Genomic DNA, 7,274 nt, shown 5'->3' with positions numbered 1-7,274 from the left:
CTCCATACTGTGATTCCCTAAAAAAGATAACCGGTTTCTCTAGAGAACTCATATATGAATGAATCAGGGCATATTCAAGAGAGTAAGTGTCTGGGTAAGAAAATCTCCCCTTCGGGGACGCCTGTGGTTCGTGTTTCTGTGTGGGCCAGGAAACTCCTATAAATTTCACCTGTTGACACATTTTCTTTGCAAGCATTTTGCTATTTCAGGGGGAGGAGCCGGAAATAGAGGTGGAGAAGGGAAAGCATGAGGCAAAATATGAATGATTATGCAGGAAGCAATATAGCTGATGGCCTTTCAGCAAAGGGCTGGCATGTGGGTACCTGCGGTATGAATTCATGGTGGAGGAACTAATCAGGCAACGTTATCTGATCTGGAACAACAAGAAAAAGAAAGAGCCTCTTTCCTTTGGTTTGATGTGTCTGAAAGCCTTTACCAAGGTGACAAGGCTGGTAACGGAAGTATCCCACCAGAAACTTTGCCTTTGGACTGTACTGAAGTGCGGACCTGGGATCTGGGTTGTTTTCCAGGGACCATCTGTCATTTCATTTTCAGAACGAAGCTGGAGTTTTGTTCTATAAAAACAGGGCAGGTTCTGGATTGAAACCAAGAGTCGAACATGCTGATGCTTGAAGATAGAGAAGCACGGAGTTGCACAAATTCTTCTGAGTAATAGAGGCTGGTCTCGAGCCTGGGGCTGAGGAGGCTGTGGGAGCAGAACCAGAGTCTGTGAGGTTATTTCTTCCATGAAAAGAAAAAAAACCCACAGCAGCTATCTGAGTAATCTAAGTCCAAAGCCGCTCCCAGGGAAGGCAGCAGAGCTTTGCAGGAAAGGGCGTAAGAATTCGGTAGCAGGACTCGTTACATAATTTCTTCCCATCCCTAACCGGCTCTGGGGCCATAGACAAGTTAGTTTTCCTTCCTGAATCGGTTTCCTCGTCTATAAACTTCAGTTAGATTCTTGAGAGAAGCAAGTTAGTTGAATTACATCAAAAGTCCATGGCAGAGTGGGGGCGGGGAGTGGCGGGGGGACCTGGGTGGCTCAGTCTGTTGAGCATCTGACTATGGCTCAGGTTCAGGTTGTGATCTCAGGGTTCGTGAGTTCGAGCCCTGCATCGGGCTCTCAACTCTCAGGGAGGAGCCTGCTTCGGATCCTCTGTCTCCTTCTCTCTCTGTCCCCTCCCCTGTTCACTCACGCGTTCTCTCTCTCTCTCTCTCAAAAATAGATAAACATTAAAAAAAAATGTTTTTGAAGGAGTCCCTTAAAAATTCAAATAAATGGTAATTGTCCAATGTCACTGAACCCAGGGAGACTTACAATGAACATGGGGCAGCAGGCACCTAGACGTGGAGACCTTGTTCGCATTTGGCAGGCAGAGGGGCCAAAGTCTCACTTTAATGTGATTTTTTTGCAGAATATCAGTAGAAAAACACCAAGTTGAAGCCAAATTTCTGCGTTTCTGTAGATTCTTCTAAGCTCAGCAAAATTCCGACCCTAACCTGCAGAAAAGCCAACTCTACAATTTCAGACTGGGTAGGCATGAACCTAAAAGATTTTCATCGGGCCGTCTGTTTCTCAAGAGCAAGATCTGAATCTCATTCCTCTTTTTAGGCAAGAGGCATCACATGGTGCCTTAGTTATTGCTCAAGGAATTTTTATTCTCTTGTCTAGAAAAATGAATTCATCCTCCGGACAGCCAAACTGAACTGCTGTTGGAATGTGCTCCAAGTAGGAAGGAAGGGAGAAGGTGTACCTTTCTTGGGATATTAGTTAGGGTAAGGTTAAGCTGCTAAGGGGTAACAAAGAAACCCCCAAATTCAATGACTTAAACGTAGAGAGAAGTTTCTTTCTCTACCATGCAACGCTTCAAAGGGGAGTGAGCCTGCTGCACAGGTCTTTCTGAAATCCCCAGGGCACCGTCCTCACCAGCATGATCAGAGCTGGATCAATGGATTGAGAACATAAAAGAGCCTGGAGAAGCACACGCAGAAGCAGCACGCTTCACTTCTACTCATGTTCCATGAGCAAGAACTCAAGTCACATGGCCGTATCCAGCAAGAAGAGAGGCTATAGAACGATTGCACATTCATTGTTAAGAGGATTAAAGATGAGTCAATGATATTTTCCAAGAATATATCAGATAAAGGTCTTGCATAAGAATAAGTAAAGAACTCTCAGGGGCGCCTGGGTGGCTCAGTCCCTTGAGCGTCCTACTTGGGCTCAGGTCACGGTCTCACAGCTCCCGAGTTTGAGCGCCACATCGGGCTCCGTGCTGACAGCTCAGAGTCTGGAGCCTGTTTCAGATTCCGTGTCTCCCTCTCTCTCTGCCCTTCCCCTGCTCATGCTCTGTCTCTTTCTCTCTCAAAAAGAAATAAACATTCAAAAAAAAATAATAAAAAATAAACTCTCAACACTCAATAATTAGAAAACTCACAGCTCAAAAACAATGAATGCAAGACTTAAACAGCCACTAAATAATATAAACAGATGGCAAACGAGCACACAAAAACACGTTGAACATCAAGAGTCATTAGGAACATACAGGATACAGCACATCTGTTAGATGGGCTGAAGTCACAAAGATAGACTTTATGAATTGTTGGTGAAGACACAGAGAAACTAGAACCCTCATATATTGCTAGCATAGGAATCCAAAATGGTACAGTTTGTGAGGTTCTTCCAACATTAAATGTATACCTACCTAGGGCCCCAGTCTTTCTGTCCCCAGATATGTACCTAATAATAATAACAAACAACAACAAAAGCATATGTCTCTACTCAGACTTACACACAAATGTTCATTGCAGCTTTATTTGTAATATCCCAAACCTGGGAACCACCAAATGCCCATCAAAAGTTGGACAGATAAACAAATTTTATAACATTCATCTGATGACATACAACTCAGCAATAAAAAGGAATGGACTCTTGAAAGACACGCAGGTGGCATGGATGAATCTCAAAATAATTATACTGGGTGAAGAAAGGCAAACCAAAAAAAAAAAAAAAAAGCATGCATGATTCCATGTATATAAAATTCTAGAAAATGCAAACTAACTTATTGTAATAAAAAGAAGATCAATGGTCATCTGGGGAAGAGGAAGGGGCAGAGATGGGGGAATTACAAAGTGGCACAGGTACACATCCTGACTGTGATGATGTTCTCATGGGGGAGAGATATGTCAAAAGTAATAACTTGTACACTTATGCAACTTATTGTATGTGCAATATACACATACATATGCAACTTATTGTATGTCAGTTCTCCCACAATTTAAAAAGTGTATGCCTTTTATTTATTTATTTTTTTAACGTTTATTTATTTTTGAGACAGAGAGAGACAGAGCATGAATGGGGGAGGGTCAGAGAGAGAGGGAGACACAGAATCTGAAACAGGCTCCAGGCTCTGAGCTGTCAGCACAGAGCCCGACGCGGGGCTCAAACTCACGGACCGCGAGATCGTGACCTGAGCTGAAGTCGGACGCTTAACCGACTGAGCCACCCAGGCGCCCCAATTCTTTTATTTTTAAGGATAGTTATAAAAATGGAATTTGGTGGTCAGTCAGAAGTCTCCTCCGCATACAGTTTCTTTGTGTTACTTTGACATTAAGTTCTGGGAGATTTGGATGAGAGGAAGAGAGACTATGAAAGGAAGACTCCTCTTGAGAAGTAAGGCTTAAGAGAACCGTCTGCAGCTGTGGCCCCAGCTTCTGGCTCACGTGCTTCTCCAGCACCAGCCAAGCTCCCAACTCTGGTCCCAATCCCTTACAGCGAACACACCCCATTCCGAACCGCCCCATTAAAATCCCCACCCACTACCAATCCACAGCACCAACGGCCAGGGACTTTGCCCTCCAGCCTCAGCCCTGCCTGCCAGACCACACCTTGCACGTAAGCCCTCCTGGCACTTCAGTTCACGTCCACCGGCCAAGTTTTTAGCTAGGTCGATGCCGACCTGGCCCGCTGGGTCATTTCACTTTCCCCGACCTTTCCAACAGAGGGAGAAAAGCTGTCGTATCTGCATCACACTGAAAACTGGCTGAAGACGTTTCCCCCGAGCTTCAGGTAGCATCAGTGGGACTTTCTCTCCCAAACCCCTTCAGAAAGCATTTTCAAGTCTAATCCCTTTTGCAGCGGCGTGCTCCTTGCCGACAGCACTGCGCATTCATTGGGGCGATACTCTGGAATCTTCCTACGTGAAAGACCGAAATAGATAAACGCATCATAAAGGAATTCTAGAGGGCTCGGGCGGGATGATTCTAAGAATTTTATCCGTCCACTTCAAGAAATTTCTTCTGTTGAGCTTTAGGATTACTACGGAAACAACCAAGGCTTTTGCCGATTTATCCCAGAATATCATCCTTGTTGGGGCACAGTTGTGCAGTGGTATTGCCACTGCAAAGGGGTTTTTGTTTGTTTGCTTGTTTGTTTTGTTTTTTGCTCTGAATGGCTCAAAGTGGGATACCGGAACTAAGTTAGAAATAAGCCTGTATAAGAATGAGCAGATTTAAGGATTATAATTGGTTCTCATAAGCTCAATTCAGGAGACCTGGGGGAAGTGATCTTCATCTTCCAACATGTACTAAGGCATAGCCTGAGAGAGAGAGAGAGAGAGAGAGAGAGAGGGTTAGTTGAGTTGATCAGTGGAAACAGTGCCAACTGGAGTAGATACTGATGAATCAAGGAAATGTGTGAGAGAAAAGACAAAGCATAGAAAACGCCAGAGGTTAGCTAAATTGAATTTGGGGACAATGAGATCAGGGCTCTCCTGTTGACCGAAAGCCTTACCTCTTGGGTTCATTGGAGCAGGATTTGCAAAAACAGACTGCAGAAAAGCCTTTTCTTTAGCCAGAATTCTTAGTAGGCAGTCATGTGGGGGTAATGGCTCCCTTGTCTGCTCCCACTCCCTCCTCGCATTCAGCCCCTCTGACTTCTGCCTGAACGGAGAGAACTGTTGCTGGAGCTCGGTGAAGTCAGTGGGGTCGGGGAGAGGGAGCCTCACTCGTAGTGGCACCTCTGTTCTGACAAAGGCCCTGGTGTCTTACCTTTCCCTGCATGGAAAGAGGCAGGAAGGGAGCTGGGAGTGATTGATGTCAGGCACTGTGCTAGGTGATTTCTCCTTCAACAGCTAACTTAACTCTTAAAATGCCCCCATGAGATGGGAATCATCAACCCCACTTTCACAGAATAAGCAGCCGAGGAGAATAATCTACACGATATTAAGCCTCAGGAAGGTTGAGGACGTTGCAGTAACTTCATAGCTACTCTGCGGTGCACTGGAGATTTGTTTCCACATCGGCCCCACTGTGGGAGCTGACTCCTCAGTGGTTTTGGAACCCTATTGTACAAGGTCCAATGTCCTGAATTATGACAGTCAGGTACTCGGTGATAAACGACATCCAGGTCTCGCAGGACGAAGGAGAGGGAAGGAGAGACCTTGATTCTGTCTGCCTCAGCTCACTAGCACATTCTGGTGTGGAGCCTTCCATTTTCAGGTGATTCACAAGAAAACAAGGTCAAGTCTACTTCTTTTGCTATAGACTCTTTTCTTTTTGTAGTTTTTTGAGATGTTATTGTAGACCGAGAGTTTAACATGTTTAATTCCAGCCTAGAAGCCAATGAAATAAAAAGAGCAAAGCAAAACCGACTGGCAAATAAAGGAAATTAATTTAATAACAGATTTTGTTCAGTCTCTTGGGGCCTGCCCCAACGAGTATTCCCAAATACTTTTGGAGTGAGAGCATGGCCACTGCCAGAGTAAAAAGCCTCTCGATTACGGCTGCAGCAGGCAGAAACTATTATATGTATATGCAACACTGGCACACGGCTAAACTACACTTCCCAGCCTCCCTTGCAAGGAGGTCCAGCGTCAGTCCTGCTCTGGTCAGTGGAAAATGAGCAGAATTGATATGCACCAACCCCAGGTCATAAAACCATGTGCAATTTTCCATGTGCTTTTCTCTTCCCAGCTGGCTGGCATATGTCAACTCCGGGGACCACCTTGGGAGCCACAAGATGGAAGGAGCCCAGGCATTTGAATCACACCGAGGAGGAGAGCTGTCCAGCCAGAAGTATCAGCCTTGGACCGTTACAGATCAAGATAGAACCTTTGAGTATGTAAAGCTGCTACGATGTGGGGATCTTCCTGTGAGAGCAGCCAGCACTCTCTTAGCCAATTTTCCAGAGCCTTGGTTCTGCTCACCTTCCCAGAGAGCGTGATGTGAACCCCAAAGCACCAGACCCAGGAGAATGAAAAGGAGGCTTCCAGAGAGGCAGGCCTACCTACTTCTGAGCCTTCAGGACTTTTCCTTCCTGCAGTTTGTGTTCCACCTCCAGGAAGTGTGGAGGGACCTTGGAAACTCTTTTCTTTATATGACTTAGAGAGCAGAATTCAGTTGTGGCACCAAGAACATACCTCACTGAAGGGTAAACTCATAAAGTGAAACATTTGTTTTCAGACTGATTGTGGGAAGAGACCAAAGTAATTAGCCAAAAAGAGTGAACGATAGGATTTTTATGTAGTTTTGTTGCTGTAAATAAGAAGTAGGCAAAACAACCATTGCCTGCCAGAAATCCTCAAAAGCTTGATTTTGTGACTAGAGAAGAGGTATGTGTGCCCGGAATCAATTGTTTGGGTGCAATATGACTTTTTTTTTTTTGAGGTGGGGGGAGGAGGGCGAGCAGAGAGGGAGAGAGAGAATCTCAAGCAGGCCCCATGCTCAGGTTGGAGCCCAGCACAGGGCCAATCCCACACCACGATTCTGGGATCATGACCTGAGCCCAAGTCAAGACTCAGATGCTCCACGACTGAGCCATCCAGGCGCCCCAACAATGCGACGGTTTAAAGTGCTTGACAGTGTTTAAAACACTTTTTCCTTTAAACACATTTAAATTCACCCTTCCCACAAATGGGTTTAGTCCGGTAAACTACCTGTAATTATCTGAGCAACAAGCCGGTTTCTTTTCGGCTTCTGTCAAATACTACACATTTTCCAACGTGTGGCATTACACTTAGGAGGTTTATTGATTGGTACCCTTCAGAATCCATGACGGGGGTGAGGTATGTGATTGGAAGGAGGTCTCTACCATAGTTAGGTGATGAAAGGGTTGGTGTGAAAGGTGTGTCTTCTCCAAGAATGGAGGAAATCCCTGAAAGAGAAGCAAGCGATGAGGTGCCAACTCGGGACGAAAGGATTTATACCCTTCGGTGCAGAGCCACTGCAGGGCTCTCAACGCTTGACCGGTTTGCGTCGCGTAGGCAACCGGGGATTGC

At 45.5% G+C, this 7,274-nt stretch overlaps 2 long non-coding RNA genes across 2 annotated transcripts; one reads left to right on the top strand and one right to left on the bottom strand.

Moving 5' to 3' along the window:
- Positions 1-412: 412 nt before the first annotated feature.
- On the bottom strand, positions 413-4,185 carry LOC122235002. The gene is made up of 2 exons (XR_006213048.1): positions 3,886-4,185; positions 413-706 (listed from the first exon to the last, which is right to left on the bottom strand). It is a non-coding gene; the product is annotated as an uncharacterized LOC122235002 (long non-coding RNA).
- Positions 4,186-4,289: 104 nt separating this feature from the next.
- On the top strand, positions 4,290-6,114 carry LOC122235110. Its single transcript, XR_006213239.1, has 2 exons — positions 4,290-5,496; positions 5,971-6,114. It is a non-coding gene; the product is annotated as an uncharacterized LOC122235110 (long non-coding RNA).
- The last annotated feature ends 1,160 nt before the right edge of the window (positions 6,115-7,274 follow it).

Source organism: Panthera tigris, chromosome F2, assembly GCF_018350195.1.
Source record: "Panthera tigris isolate Pti1 chromosome F2, P.tigris_Pti1_mat1.1, whole genome shotgun sequence".
Lineage (NCBI taxonomy): Eukaryota > Metazoa > Chordata > Mammalia > Carnivora > Felidae > Panthera > Panthera tigris.
Note: the sequence above shows the minus strand (reverse complement) of the source record. Positions and strands in the feature narration are given on the sequence as shown.